Source organism: Engystomops pustulosus, chromosome 5 (assembly GCF_040894005.1).
Source record: "Engystomops pustulosus chromosome 5, aEngPut4.maternal, whole genome shotgun sequence".
Taxonomy (NCBI): Eukaryota; Metazoa; Chordata; class Amphibia; order Anura; family Leptodactylidae; genus Engystomops; species Engystomops pustulosus.
This window is the reverse complement of record NC_092415.1, coordinates 55,822,242-55,837,877: the sequence shown is the minus strand read 5'-3', so window position 1 is coordinate 55,837,877 and position 15,636 is coordinate 55,822,242. Positions and strand designations below refer to the sequence as shown.

Sequence of the window (15,636 nt, the reverse complement as noted above, 5' to 3'; positions counted from 1 at the left end):
GGAGAATCCAAACGGCTTACTTACGCCTACAATAGCGTTATATATATTTTATTTCTGGTTGATCTGCTGGTGGCTGTCCTTGCTGCAGTGCATATACTAGCCAATTGTCAGGAATTTGGAGTGAGACTTGCGACCGCTGTGTTTAGCGCTTAGTGACGCACATATCCATCGCAAAGACCGAAGTGGGAAAATTTATTAGGGGTTGGATTTCAATTAGGCACAGTCTGGCAGTTTCTTTTTATTTTACGTTTATTTTTTCATAACTCAGCGTCATCTCATCAGTGTGCTTTCATACTTGGCTAGAAAATAGCCAAAGGAGAATCCAAACGGCTTACTTACGCCTACAATAGCGTTATATATATTTTATTTCTGGTTGATCTGCTGGTGGCTGTCCTTGCTGCAGTGCATATACTAGCCAATTGTCAGGAATTTGGAGTGAGACTTGCGACCGCTGTGTTTAGCGCTTAGTGACGCACATATCCATCGCAAAGACCGAAGTGGGAAAATTTATTAGGGGTTGGATTTCAATTAGGCACAGTCTGGCAGTTTCTTTTTATTTTACGTTTATTTTTTCATAACTCAGCGTCATCTCATCAGTGTGCTTTCATACTTGGCTAGAAAATAGCCAAAGGAGAATCCAAACGGCTTACTTACGCCTACAATAGCGTTATATATATTTTATTTCTGGTTGATCTGCTGGTGGCTGTCCTTGCTGCAGTGCATATACTAGCCAATTGTCAGGAATTTGGAGTGAGACTTGCGACCGCTGTGTTTAGCGCTTAGTGACGCACATATCCATCGCAAAGACCGAAGTGGGAAAATTTATTAGGGGTTGGATTTCAATTAGGCACAGTCTGGCAGTTTCTTTTTATTTTACGTTTATTTTTTCATAACTCAGCGTCATCTCATCAGTGTGCTTTCATACTTGGCTAGAAAATAGCCAAAGGAGAATCCAAACGGCTTACTTACGCCTACAATAGCGTTATATATATTTTATTTCTGGTTGATCTGCTGGTGGCTGTCCTTGCTGCAGTGCATATACTAGCCAATTGTCAGGAATTTGGAGTGAGACTTGCGACCGCTGTGTTTAGCGCTTAGTGACGCACATATCCATAGCAAAGACCGAAGTGGGAAAATTTATTAGGGGTTGGATTTCAATTAGGCACAGTCTGGCAGTTTCTTTTTATTTTACGTTTATTTTTTCATAACTCAGCGTCATCTCATCAGTGTGCTTTCATACTTGGCTAGAAAATAGCCAAAGGAGAATCCAAACGGCTTACTTACGCCTACAATAGCGTTATATATATTTTATTTCTGGTTGATCTGCTGGTGGCTGTCCTTGCTGCAGTGCATATACTAGCCAATTGTCAGGAATTTGGAGTGAGACTTGCGACCGCTGTGTTTAGCGCTTAGTGACGCACATATCCATCGCAAAGACCGAAGTGGGAAAATGTATTAGGGGTTGGATTTCAATTAGGCACAGTCTGGCAGTTTCTTTTTATTTTACGTTTATTTTTTCATAACTCAGCGTCATCTCATCAGTGTGCTTTCATACTTGGCTAGAAAATAGCCAAAGGAGAATCCAAACGGCTTACTTACGCCTACAATAGCGTTATATATATTTTATTTCTGGTTGATCTGCTGGTGGCTGTCCTTGCTGCAGTGCATATACTAGCCAATTGTCAGGAATTTGGAGTGAGACTTGCGACCGCTGTGTTTAGCGCTTAGTGATGCACATATCCATCGCAAAGACCGAAGTGGGAAAATTTATTAGGGGTTGGATTTCAATTAGGCACAGTCTGGCAGTTTCTTTTTATTTTACGTTTATTTTTTCATAACTCAGCGTCATCTCATCAGTGTGCTTTCATACTTGGCTAGAAAATAGCCAAAGGAGAATCCAAACGGCTTACTTACGCCTACAATAGCGTTATATATATTTTATTTCTGGTTGATCTGCTGGTGGCTGTCCTTGCTGCAGTGCATATACTAGCCAATTGTCAGAAATTTGGAGTGAGACTTGCGACCGCTGTGTTTAGCGCTTAGTGACGCACATATCCATTGCAAAGACCGAAGTGGGAAAATTTATTAGGGGTTGGATTTCAATTAGGCACAGTCTGCCATTTCCTTTTTATTTTATGTTTATTTTTTGATAACTCAGCGTCATCTCATCTGGCATAGCAGTGTGCTTTCATACTTGGCTAGAAAATAGCCATAGCAATAGGATAGCATTGTTTGGTTTTAAAAACTAAAAAACACAAAAAAAAACTAAAAAACACAAAAAAACACAAAAAATTGTAAAAAAAAAATTAAAGTTATAACTTTCATTTTCAAAATGTTTAACCCGAGGGCTAGGGGTAGAGGACGAGGGCGGGGACGTGGGCGTCCAACTACTGCAGAGGTCAGAGGCCGTGGTCCTGGGCGGGGTGAGACACCACCTGCTGATGAGGGAGCAGGGGAACGCCGCAGAGCTACACTCCCTAGGTTCATGTCTGAAGTTACTGGGACTCGTGGTAGAGCACTGTTGAGGCCAGAACAGTGCGAACAGGTGATGTCGTGGATTGCCGACAATGCTTCGAGCAATTTGTCCACCAGTCAGTCTTCCACGCAGTCCACCCATGTCACTGAAATCGGCACTCCTCCAGCTCCTGCACCTCAGCCTCCTCCCCCCCAGTCTGCCCCCTCCCAGGAAAATTTGGCATTTGAACTGGCATACTCTGAGGAACTGTTTTCTGGACCCTTCCCACAGTCACAAACCACTTGTCCGGTTGCTGCTGAGCAATTTTCCGATGCCCAGGTTTTCCACCAGTTGCAGTCTGTGGGTGATGATGACCTTCTTGACGTAGTGGAAGAAGTGTGTAAAGAGGCGTCCGACGATGAGGAGACACGGTTGTCAGACAGTGGTGAAGTTGTTGTCAGGGCAGGAGGTCCGAGGGGGGAGCAGACTGAGGGATCGGAGGATGATGAGGTGACAGACCCAAGCTGGGTTGAGAGGCCGGGTGAACACAGTGCTTCTGAGACGGAGGAGAGTCCTCGACCAGAACAGGTTGGAAGAGGCAGTGGTGGGGCCAGACGGAGAGGCAGGGCCAGAGCAGGTGCATCAGCGCCAAATGTGTCACGTAGTGAAGCTCCCGTGGCGAGGGCTCCCGCGGCGAGGGCTAGATTTTCAGAAGTCTGGAGGTTCTTTAAGGAAACACCGGATGACCGACGGACTGTGGTGTGCAACCTTTGCCAAACCAGGATCAGCAGGGGTTCCACCACTACTAGCTTAACTACCACCAGTATGCGCAGGCATATGAATGCTAAACACCCCACTCAGTGGCACCAAGCCCGTTCACCTCCGGCCGTGCACACCACTGCTCCTTCCCCTGTTTCAGCTGATAGTCAGCCCCCTGCCCAGGACCCTGGCACAAAAACCCCATCGTCGCCTCCACGATCCTCCACAGCATCCACCAGCGTTCAGCTCTCCATACCCCAGACGCTGGAGCGGAAACGGAAATATAGTGCAACCCACCCGCACGCCCAAGCCCTTAATGTCCACATCTCCAGATTGCTTAGCCTTGAGATGCTGCCCTATAAGCTAGTAGAGACCGAGGCCTTTTGCAACCTCATGGCGGCGGCCGCCCCTCGGTATTCGGTCCCCAGCCGCCACTACTTTTCCCGATGTGCCGCCCCAGCCCTGCACCAGCACGTGTCAGACAACATCATCCGTGCCCTGACCAACGCCGTTTCTGACAAGGTCCACCTGACCACGGACACGTGGACGAGTGCTGCCGGGCAGGGCCACTATATATCGCTGACGGCACATTGGGTTAACTTGGTGGAGGCTGGGACCGAGTCTGACCCTGCGGCTGGTCATATACTGCCGACGCCGAGGATTGCGGGGCCTACCTCGGTCCAGGTCTTTCAGGCCTACTATGCCTCCACCTCCTCCCACCCCTCCTCCACCTCCTCCTCCGAACTACCATCCGTGGCCATGGCGCCATCAGTCGGTAGCTCTAGGCACAGCAGCAGTGCCGTCGCTAAGCGACAGCAGGCGGTGCTCAAACTGCTGAGCCTAGGCGATAAAAGGCACACCGCCCAAGAGCTATTACAGGGCATCACGGCGCAGACTGATCTGTGGCTGGCACCGCTGAACCTGAAGCCAGGCATGGTTGTGTGTGACAACGCCCGTAACCTGGTGGCGGCTCTGCAACTCGGCAGACTGACACATGTGCCATGCCTGGCCCATGTGTTAAATCTGATAGTTCAGCGTTTCCTCAAGACATACCCCAATCTGTCTGATTTGCTCACGAAGGTGCGCCGCATCTGGGCGCATTTCAGGAAGTCCAGCACAGATGCTGCCACTCTCAGGGCAGCGCAGCGCCGCCTCCAACTGCCCGCTCACCGACTGTTGTGCGACGTGCCCACGAGGTGGAATTCAACATTAACCATGTTATCCAGAGTTTACCAGCAGCGCAGAGCAATTGTAGACTGCCAGATGTCAACTTCCACCAGAACTGGTAGTCAGGTCATTCAGCTTCCTCAAGTCTACAATGAGGAGTGGACGTGGATGTCTGATATCTGTCAGGTGCTGAGTAACTTTGAGGAGTCAACACAGATGGTCAGTGGCGATGCCGCCATCATCAGCCTCACCATCCCGCTGCTTGGCCTGTTGAAAAACTCTCTGATCAGCATGAAGTCGGAAGCTTTGCGCTCGTCACAAGAGACGGGGGAAGAAGATTCCCTTGTTGATAGCCAAAGCACCCTTAGGTCTGTTTCTCAGCGCATATCGGAGGAGGTGGAGGTGGAGGAGGATGAGGAGGAAGAGGAGGAGAATGTTGGCGAGACACAAGAGGGGACCATTGTTCAGTCCTTCACTGTTCAGCGTGTATGGGCAGAAGAAGAGGAGTTGGAGGAGGAGGAAATGGACAGTCAGGCCAGTGAGGGGAGTGAATTCTTACGCGTTGGTACTCTGGCGCATATGGCAGATTTCATGCTAGGCTGCCAATCCCGTGACCCTCGCGTTCAAAGAATTTATTCCAACACCGATTACTGGGTATTCACTCTCCTGGACCCACGGTACAAGCAAAATCTTTCCACTCTCATCCCTGGAGAGGAAAGGAGTGTGAGAATGCATGAATACCAGCAGGCCCTGGTGCACAAGCTGAAACAGTATTTCCCTTCTGACAGCGCTAGCGGCAGAGTGCGTAGTTCTGCGGGACAAGTAGCGAGGGAGAGTAGGCGAGCAGGCAGCTTGTCCAGCACTGGCAAGGGTACGCTTTACAAGGCTTTTGCCAGCTTTATGTCACCCCAGCAAGACACTGTCACCTGTCCCCAGTCTCGGCAGAGTAGGGCTGATCTTTACAGAAAGATGGTGAGGGAGTACGTAGCTGACCATACCATCGTCCTAAATGATCACACAGCTCCCTACAACTACTGGGTTTCAAAGCTGGACATGTGGCACGAACTGGCGCTGTACGCCTTGGAGGTTCTTGCCTGCCCTGCCGCTAGCGTCTTGTCCGAGCGGGTTTTCAGTGCAGCTGGTGGCATCATCACCGATAAGCGTACACGCCTGTCGACTGACAGCGCTGACAGGCTGATGCTTATTAAGATGAATAAAGCCTGGATTTCTCATAATTTCCAATCTCCACCAGGTGAAGGAAGCTCAACCTGAATAATTTATGCACTCCTCCTCCTCCTCATTTTCCTCCTTCTCCTCCTCTTTGTACACTAAAGCAGAGGAAACTGGCTATTTTTTGACAGGGCCCACTGGCTCTAGCTATAGTACTTTATGCATTTAATTTTTCTGGAGGGCCACCTACCCGGTCCTCTGTTTTAAACAATTTTTGGGAGTGCCACATACAGGCACTCAATCTATTCAATTTTTCTGGAGGGCCACCTACCTGCTCCTCTGGTTTGAAAACTTTTTTGGACTGCCACATACAGGCACTCAATCTATTCCATTTTTCTGGAGGGCCACCTACCTGCTCCTCTGGTTTGAAAACTTTTTTGGACTGCCACATACAGGCACTCAATCTATTCCATTTTACTGGAGGGCCACCTACCTGCTCCTCTGGTTTGAAAAGTTTTTTGGACTGCCACATACAGGCACTCAATCTATTCAATTTTTCTGGAGGGCCACCTACCTGCTCCTCTGGTTTGAAAACTTTTTTGGACTGCCACATACAGGCACTCAATCTATTTCATTTTTCTGGAGGGCCACCTACCTGCTCCTCTGGTTTGAAAACTTTTTTGGACTGCCACATACAGGCACTATCCAAATTAAATTGTCTCCATAGCAGCCTCCACACGTTGTCTCCATTGCTACCTCCAAAAGTCGTCCATATAGCTGCCTCCATACATCGTCCCCTTATCAAACGAGGTGTGTCAGGCAGAAATTTGGGTTGTTTTCATGGATTCCACATCAAAGTTGTTAACTTTGTCGCCACCCTGCTGTGTTATCCACAAAATATACTGGCAAACTTTTATAATTTACCAATATCATTTCAGCGCTTCTTGCGCATCTGTTTACATTCCCCTCACCCGCCATATCCTAAACTTATAAGAACGCTACTACACTTGATCTTATACAAAAGGTTCTTAGAAGTGCTGTTTGGGGAGTAGCCTAGAGACAGGGGCTTGGATTGGCGAAAGCTCGCCTGGCAGCGGAGCGCCAGCTCCATGCGCATCATGCGCTTCTTGCGCATCTGTTTACATTCCCCTCACCCGCCATATCCCAAACTTATAAGAACGCTACTACACTTAACTTGGTGCAGGCTGGGACCCAGTCTGACCCTGGGGCTGGTCATATACTGCCGACGCAGAGAATTGCGGGGCCTACCTCGGTCCAGGTCTCAAAGGCCTAGTATACCTCCTCCTCCTCCCACCCCTCCTCCACCTCCTCCTCCTCCGAATTACCATCCGTGGCCATGACGCCATCAGTCGGTAGCTCTAGGCACAGCAGCAGTGCCGTCGCTAAGCGACAGCAGGCGGTGCTCAAACTGCTGAGCCTAGGCGATAAAAGGCACACCGCCCAAGAGCTATTACAGGGCATTCCACATCAAACTTGTTAACTTTGTCGCCACCCTGCTGTGTAATCCACAAAATATACTGGCAAACTTTTATCATTTACCGATATTATTTCAGCGCTTCTTGCGCATCTGTTTACATTCCCCTCACCCGCCATATCCCAAACTTATAAGAACGCTACTACACTTGATCTTATACAAAAGGTTCTTAGAAGTGCTGTTTGGGGAGTAGCCTAGAGACAGGGGCTTGGATTGGCGAAAGCTCACCTGGCAGCGGAGCGCCAGCTCCATGCGCATCATGCGCTTCTTGCGCATCTGTTTACATTCCCCTCACCCGCCATATCCTAAACTTATAAGAACGCTACTACACTTGATCTTATACAAAAGGTTCTTAGAAGTGCTGTTTGGGGAGTAGCCTAGAGACAGGGGCTTGGATTGGCGAAAGCTCGCCTGGCAGCGGAGCGCCTGCTCCATGCCAAGATCCAACTAACATAGTTTTAACTGCAGCACCTTTAATCTACTACTAGTTCACTGCCTCCATACATGGTCCCCTTATCAAAGGAGCTGTGTCAGGCAGAATTTTGGGTTGTTTTCATGGCTTCCATGTTAACTTTGTCGCCACCCTGCTGTGTAATCCACAAAATATACTGGCAAACTTTTATCATGTACCGATATTATTTGAGCGCTTCTTGCTCACCTCCTTTGGTTCCTCTCTGCCACCCATTGGTTTGAAGCCTGAGTCCATTTAGGGTATGTCGCCATGCCACTCTCTAGCCTGCCGCTGCTGCCGCTGCCTCTGCATGCCGTCCCCTATAGTGTCAGGGTCAATTATTGGATGTTTTAGATGCTATCTAGCTTCATTCTGTCACTCTGTCATGGCCATGCTGTTGCCCATAATTTTGGCATAATGGTGCGATTAAGCAGCCTCAGAGGCATCCATGCATGCTGCCCCTGCTGTTTCCTGTCCATTTCCGTGGTGTTTCCATCCTTTTCTGAGGTTCCCAGGTGTTTGGCCAAGCTTCCCTGTGCAGAGCCTTGGTCCCCTTGAAAAATGCTCGAGTCTCCCATTGACTTCAATGGGGCTCGTTATTCGAGACGAGCACTCGAGCATCGGGAAAAGTTCGTCTCGAATAACGAGTACCCGAGCATTTTAGTGCTCGCTCATCTCTAGACAGGACCTATTTGATACATTTTAAAAAAAGATGCCCGCAAATTATTCTTTTTAACTAAACTTTAACTAATTTAACAATTTTTTTGTGTAAATGATTTTTAAAAGATAGGGTTGTGGAAATTATTTTAAATCCTAACCAGTAAATTTCTTCCATTACCCAATGGTTCCAACATGTATTTTTGTGCAATGTATAAAAATTCCTCATTAGCTGGTTATTTTAGCCTTTTTTCTGATGATGTTTTAGCAATTTTTTTTAGCAAATTTTTAACAATGATGTGATAAAACAATGTATTTTGTGTGCATTTTTTCAATATTACTGTTTTTTATGTTTGCTAAATATTATCATTATGGTTACAGTTCAAGAGCTAATTTTCAACTTTACAGTAAAAGAATTTAGTGCAAGTTTGCATAGTAAAGCGACACCTATGTAAACCCTGTTATTCACAGCCAAAACTAATTAAGCATTAAAGAATGCAAAACACATATACCATTAAACCATTATAAGCATGCAGCTAACTTCTCATATCAAATAATAAACCCTCCCAAATATCTAATTTAATTAATAGTTGGACTCATGCAACTGCAGTAATAAATCAGTAAAATATTGATGACTATGTTATGTACTTAACTGTGTGCATGACAAATGGTTGACTGACAGCAGGTTATGTCTATGATGAATTAACCCGTTAAAATCAACCATTTTAGTCCATTTAATATGTACGGGCATCAAAGTTAGCAGAAAATGGAGTTTATAGAGAAACATTAATCATATTTATATTTTCTTGAAATATGAAGATAAAAAACTCAACACTACAAACAGTGTTTAAAGTACAGCCCTCCATAGAGACCATTTATTAGTTGTATGACATCTGTCATAGATAATTCTGAACAATACTACATGGGGCAGGCTGGCTGTATAATACAGGGGGCAGACTGGCTGTATACTACAGTGGGCAGACTGGCTGTATACTAAAGGGGGCAGACTGGCTGTATACTACAGGGGGCAGGCTGGCTGTATACTACAGGGGGCAGGCTGGCTGCATACTACAGGGGGCAGGCTGGCTGTATACTACATGGGGGCAGGCTTGCTGTATACTACAGGAGACAGGCTGGCTATATACTACTGGGGGTTTGCTGGCTATATATTGGGAGGATGTGACCAATGCATTTCCCACCCTCAGCTTATACTTGAGTCAATAGGCTTTCCCAGTTTTTGGTGGTAAAATTAGGGGTCTCGGCTTATAATCGGGTCAACTTATACTCAAGTATTTATGGTATGTTCTCTGTGAATAACCCTTAGATCAGTTGAGATTTGTAATTACTTTATATAATTTATTGGTGACATAGGGGGTAGCAGGGCACAATGGAAGGTGTATCTTGCAATATACTTTTTAATATGTTTTTTTTATTTATGCAATAAGTGCTATTGTATGGCGGGTTTTTCTGTTTTGACTTACAGTAGGTACAGCACAAAGTTTTTTTGCTGTAGATGTGCCCCAAATGATAATGTGACAATATTGTACTGCATTGAAATTAGGGGCACCAACCCCATTTGATCTAAATTAATAGTGGACAAATATAAGCAGTTTTCTTCCATATAATTCCTGTATTTATGCTAATTATAAAGCTAGTTTGCATTAACCTAGTTTATTATTTCTGTGTCATGCAAATTCTAATGATGCTTGCTATTAAATTCACACAAAATGTACTGTATATGCACGAAAGATAAAACAACTTATTTTACCCCATGTATCCAAACAGAAAATAACAGCCAATCTTTTTAAATGACAAAAATTGATGAATTCATTTTTTTCGATCAACATCTTCACTTAGTGCTGAATGTGTTCTTTACCAGTGGAGGTTCAGTAACAGCCTTCAGGTTTATGTACAGTATTTTCTGTGAGAGATTTTAAACATACGGGTCATATGCAATGTTAGCCTGGAGGTCTCTCTTGTTTTTAAACTGCTGCTGTTAGAGATCATTGGAGAATCTGTTTTACACGTCCCCATGCTAGCTGGAGAAGAGGGTGAGGATGACATTTCATTCTTACTGTCTAATAGCTTGTTAGCTGCAAGCTCTTTCACTATTTACAGCTAAGAGATCTTTTGTGCTGCATCCTACGGCTCTGATCTTGGCTGTGCATCTGGACTCCACTATCATCTCCACATGGCTTTATGTGACAAACAGTTGGATTTTTATTCTGCAATAGTCATCCCATTCCCAAAGGTGTCCAAACTGATCATTTGTAGAAAGATTTGGGATAGATTTTTTATAGCCATGTAGGGCAAGCATTCATAATGTACAAATTACAATCTTGGGTCATGTTAAATTCATTCACATACTGAAAACTATTGGTAAAGATAAATTTAAATAACTTAACCTTTTTGTAGAAGAGTTGTCCAATAGTTTAAAGGATTTCCAGGATAATGCTTTTAATCACCATAGCATAGGTAATCAATATCAGATGTGTAGATTACTGATTCTAGTACTCTCTCAGGTCAGAATAACAAGTTCAACCATTCACTCTGTTGTTTGCCTCTAGAAGGCTGCAGCTAACGTTAATAGAGAGGCAGCGTTTTCATAGTATACTGCAATACAGTCATATTGCAGTATATTATATAAGTGATCAAACTCCCAAGGTTTTGAGCACCCTAAGAGGCCTAAAATAATGTTCAAAAATAAGTAAATGGTCACCTGCATAACAGAAAAAAATACCCACATGTCCAAATTGGCACTTTTTCGACAATTTGTCAATCATAAAAATACAGGCGGTCCCCTACTTAAGGACACCCGACTTACAGACAACCCATAGTTACAGACGGACCCCTCTGCCCACTGTGACCTCTGGTGAAGCTCTCTGGATGCTTTACTATAGTCCCAGACTGCAATGATCAGCTGTAAGATGTCTGTAATGAAGCTTTATTGATAATTCTTGGTCCAATTACACCAAAAATTTTGAAACTCCAATTGTCACTGGGGCAAAAGAAAAAAAATTGTCTAGAACTTCCATTATAAAATATACAGTTTCGACTTACATACAAATTCAACTTAAGAACAAACCTCCAGACCCTATCTTGTATGTAACCCGGGGACTGCCTGTATGAGTAAAGAGTGATCAAAAGGCTGCATAGTTGTCAAAATGTATCACTCAGAACCATGGCCGATTCTATCCTATTTGCTCCTTTAGGTGAAAATCGAAATGCGGCCTACCCCCTAAAATCATACCACCCCTGTTCAGCCTACTGAATTTACAGACACATTTTTAAAAATGTATAACCTGAGAAAAATCTATTACCTGAGAAAAGAATGCTGACAACATTACTTAAAATTTGTAACTGGTCCTCTATGACTGACACTACATGTGCTAAAAGCCAGCAGTCGTTCAGTGACATAGACAATAGTGGCATGTAGTACCCCCCAGGTGACGATCTACTCAATCAGGAAGAGGACATCATTACGTCGTCTCTCGCCCATGACAATTTGTTGCTAGTTGTCTTCAGCTCCCAGCACCACATCTCGTCATGGCACCCATAAAATACCACAATCACTTACAGTATAAAGTCACCTAATATCAATAATAATGTTCATAAATCATATAAACCTCTCACAACACAACAGACTCTTATTACATGATATACTGCTCCCCTTAAATTAATAATGGGCCCCCCTTATTTTATATACAGCCCCAATGATATTATATACAGCCCTCCTTATTATATACAGCCCCCTTATATTATATACAGCCCCCCTTATATTAAATACTGCCCCTTATATTATTTACCACTCCCCTTATATTAAATACAGCCCCCCTTAAATTATATACAGCCCCCCCTATAAATTTGAAATACAGATGTAAAAACTGGTCCTTAAGAGGTTTAAAGGAACCTGTACATAGTTTTAACAATGCAAACTGCAGAGAGTATTAGGAAGTGGCATTTTGAGATGTAGCAGCCCTGGAGAGCTGTTTTATTCCTGTATATGTCTGTAAAAAATGTATGTATATTCTAGGATTAAGTTTCTTTGAAGGATGTCCTCACATTGCAACTGTTGTGCTTTTAGGTCTCTGCTCCACTAACCCTACCTTTTGCTCTGTGTAAGAGCCGTCGTAAACTATTACAGCAGTAACTCAAATCCACAAGAAGATGATAAATAGTATTATAATTTAATAAGTTACAAAATGTAAGATTTTGTAAGAGTGGTCCTCTTTGAAAGTAGGACACTGTACACTTAAATTTTCTCCAGAAACTCCTGTTTTGATTGGAGTGAGTTGTGCTTCCAGCATTTATGAATTTAGAGTTCTATCTAGATTTTGTTGTTACATATGTTTTGTGCTGTTACTATATGCATTCATGTGTAAATCACATGTATGTATCTAGAACTTCTCATCTACAAAATTGGAAAATTGTTATGTTTCATGTGATCTTAGAGATTAGTAATATTCTCCTCATACCATATCTTGATAAAGTTTTTCTTAAAGAATATTTTTAATCTATTTACAGAAGAGGAGGTAATATTTAGACCACTAGAGATTATACTGGTAGAATCTGACAAAAATTATGAAGTTTGCCTTTTCATCCAGTATTTTGGACTCTTTTGTGCCCCCATTTATCTGAAATGCATTCATTAGCTATTCTGTGCATGTGTGAGAAAACCCTTTTAACACATAGACAACCAAGTACTTCTATGGTTCATCTCAGAAAATATATTGTGATATTATGTAACTTACAAGGAGAATTACAAATCATGCTCAGCTTCATACTGCATATATAGAGTCTGAAATATGCAAAGAGTTTGGCTGATTCATGCATCAGCTTTAAGCGATGTTTTCTATTCAATTCAATGCCCTAGGAATCCTAGAATACTTTTAATGAAACCAATATTTGTCACTTGCGGTAACATATTTTTTGCTATCTGTGCTATCTATATTTCTTTTTGCAAACTACAAAAGGTTAAAGACTACGTTTAATATTTTTTATAATTTTTTTTTCAAAAAGGAGAAGAAAGACATGTGAAAAGCCTGCTAGATGTAAACAACTTACCTTTATGAACTCATCACCAACTGCCCACTGGCAAAAGACATCAGCGGTGCGGGTCCCAAGTCTTTTGACGTCACTGAAGTTTTCTTCTGTTCTCCCCCTGATTGCCGCAGCAGGACCAGGTCTCTGGCTGTCGCTGACAGCTGGATTCTCTAGAGAAAAGGGAGATGGGTTTTATTACCGCTTCTCCCTTCTCCTCTCCTCACAGCATCACAATGATGTAGCGGAGATGATGAGGAGAGCTAGAACTGCCAAAGCTAATACGTCTCTTACAGATATCCCAGTTACAGCTGAAAACCAGGATTTAAAAAAAAAATTTAAAATGCGTCTTTTATGACCTCATGGGGCACATATAAAGTTAAAACATACACATTTACACTCACCGGCCACTTTATTAGGTACATCTGTCCAACTGCTCGTTAACACTTAATTTCTAATCAGCCAATCACATGGCGGCAACTCATTGCATTTAGGCATGTAGACATGGTCAAGACAATCTCCTGCAGTTCAAACCGAGCATCAGTATGGGGAAGAAAGGTGATTTGAGTGCCTTTGAACGTGGTATGGTTGTTGGTGCCAGAAGGGCTGGTCTGAGTATTTCAGAAACTGCTGATCTACTGGGATTCTCACGCAAAACCATCTCTAGGGTTTACAGAGAATGGTCCGAAAAAGAAAAAACATCCAGTGAGCGGCAGTTCTGTGGGTGGAAATGCCTTGTTGATGCCAGAGGTCAAAGGAGAATGGGCAGACTGGTTCGAGCTGATAGAAAGGCAACAGTGACTCAAATCGGCACCCGTTACAACCAAGGTAGGCAGAAGAGCATCTCTGAACGCACAGTACGTCGAACTTTGAGGCAGATGGGCTACAGCAGCAGAAGACTACACCGGGTGCCACTCTTTTCAGCTAAGAACAGGAAACTGAGGCTACAATTTGCACAAGCTCATCGAAATTGGACCGTAGAAGATTGGAAAAACGTTGCCTGGTCTGATGAGTCTCGATTTCTGCTGTGACATTCGGATGGTAGGGTCAGAATTTGGCGTCAACAACATGAAAGCATGGATCCATCCTGCCTTGTATCAACGGTTCAGGCTGGTGGTGGTGGTGTCATGGTGTGGGGAATATTTTCTTGGCACTCTTTGAGCCCCTTGGTACCAATTGAGCATCACTGAAACGCCACAGCCTACCTGAGTATTGTTGCTGACCATGTCCATCCCTTTATGACCACAATGTACCCAACATCTCATGGCTACTTTTAACAGGATAATGCGCCATGTCATAAAGCTGGAATCATCTCAGACTGGTTTCTTGAACATGACAATGAGTTCACTGTACTCAAATGGCCTCCACAGTCACCAGATCTCAATCCAATAGAGCATCTTTGGGATGTGGTGGAACGGGAGATTCGCATCATGGATGTGCAGCCGACAAATCTGCGGCAACTGTGTGATGCCATCATGTCAATATGGACTAAAATCTCTGAGGAATGCTTCCAGCACCTTGTTGAATCTATGCCACGAAGAATTGAGCAGTTCTGAAGGCAAAAAGGGGTCCTACCCGTTACTAGCATGGTGTACCTAATAAAGTGGCCGGTGAGTGTATATTACATATAAATATTTAAAAAAAGCATTAAAATTCTCCAATAAATAAAAAAAATTTCCACTCTACACTTCAAAAAACAGTTGTTTGCCCCAGACTATACATATTATATATCTAAATGACCATCACACACTAGAGAATTAATTTATAATGGTCCTTCTGAGTTAATTTAAAAACTGAAAAAAATATTATATTATACATTAATATATATATAATATATATACATATTTCTCTCCAGTTTTTGTAACTTTAACCCCCCAAAAAAACAAAAATTGCTAAAAGGTCCACTTTTTTGTTTTCGTACAGCCAGCACCCCAAACATTCTTTCACTAATAGTTGAATCACTGCACCAGAAGGCCGACTGTTTGGCTTATTGGGGAGACTTTTCTTAATTTTATGTTACTGTTTTATCATTTTACACCCTCTGTAGTATTTGTTACAATGCTTGTGATGTTATTGTTTGCATCTCGCTGGCTTTTCACACATCATTCTTCTCATTATTATCATTATTATTATATTATTATTATACCCTACATTAGCAGTACCCGCTATTTAGACACTGTTTCTAAGAAACATTTTACTGCCGTATACCAGATTGAACAAAGGGGATCATATTTATTATGGACATGCCTCCGATTAACAACAAATCTTGTATCTAGAAACGGTCTTATATGTAAACCTTGAATTGTGTACTTGAATAAAATAACTATATTCAAGCATTGCATATGCTGGATATCATGGATGACATAGTCACACACACAGTATATCTAACATCAATTCTGTAACATGGACCATGATTTGAAATAATAAAAATGTTATACAGAT

At 43.2% G+C, this 15,636-nt stretch overlaps 1 long non-coding RNA gene across 1 annotated transcript in view; it reads right to left on the bottom strand.

Annotated features, from left to right (window-relative positions):
• LOC140134014 (uncharacterized) overlaps positions 1-13,421 on the bottom strand; it is a 278,254-nt gene extending 264,833 nt beyond the window's left edge. Inside the window, exon 1 of the long non-coding RNA XR_011856023.1 lies at positions 13,219-13,421. This is a non-coding gene — a long non-coding RNA (uncharacterized lncRNA). The remainder of the gene's footprint in view (positions 1-13,218) is intronic.
• Positions 13,422-15,636: the final 2,215 nt, after the last annotated feature.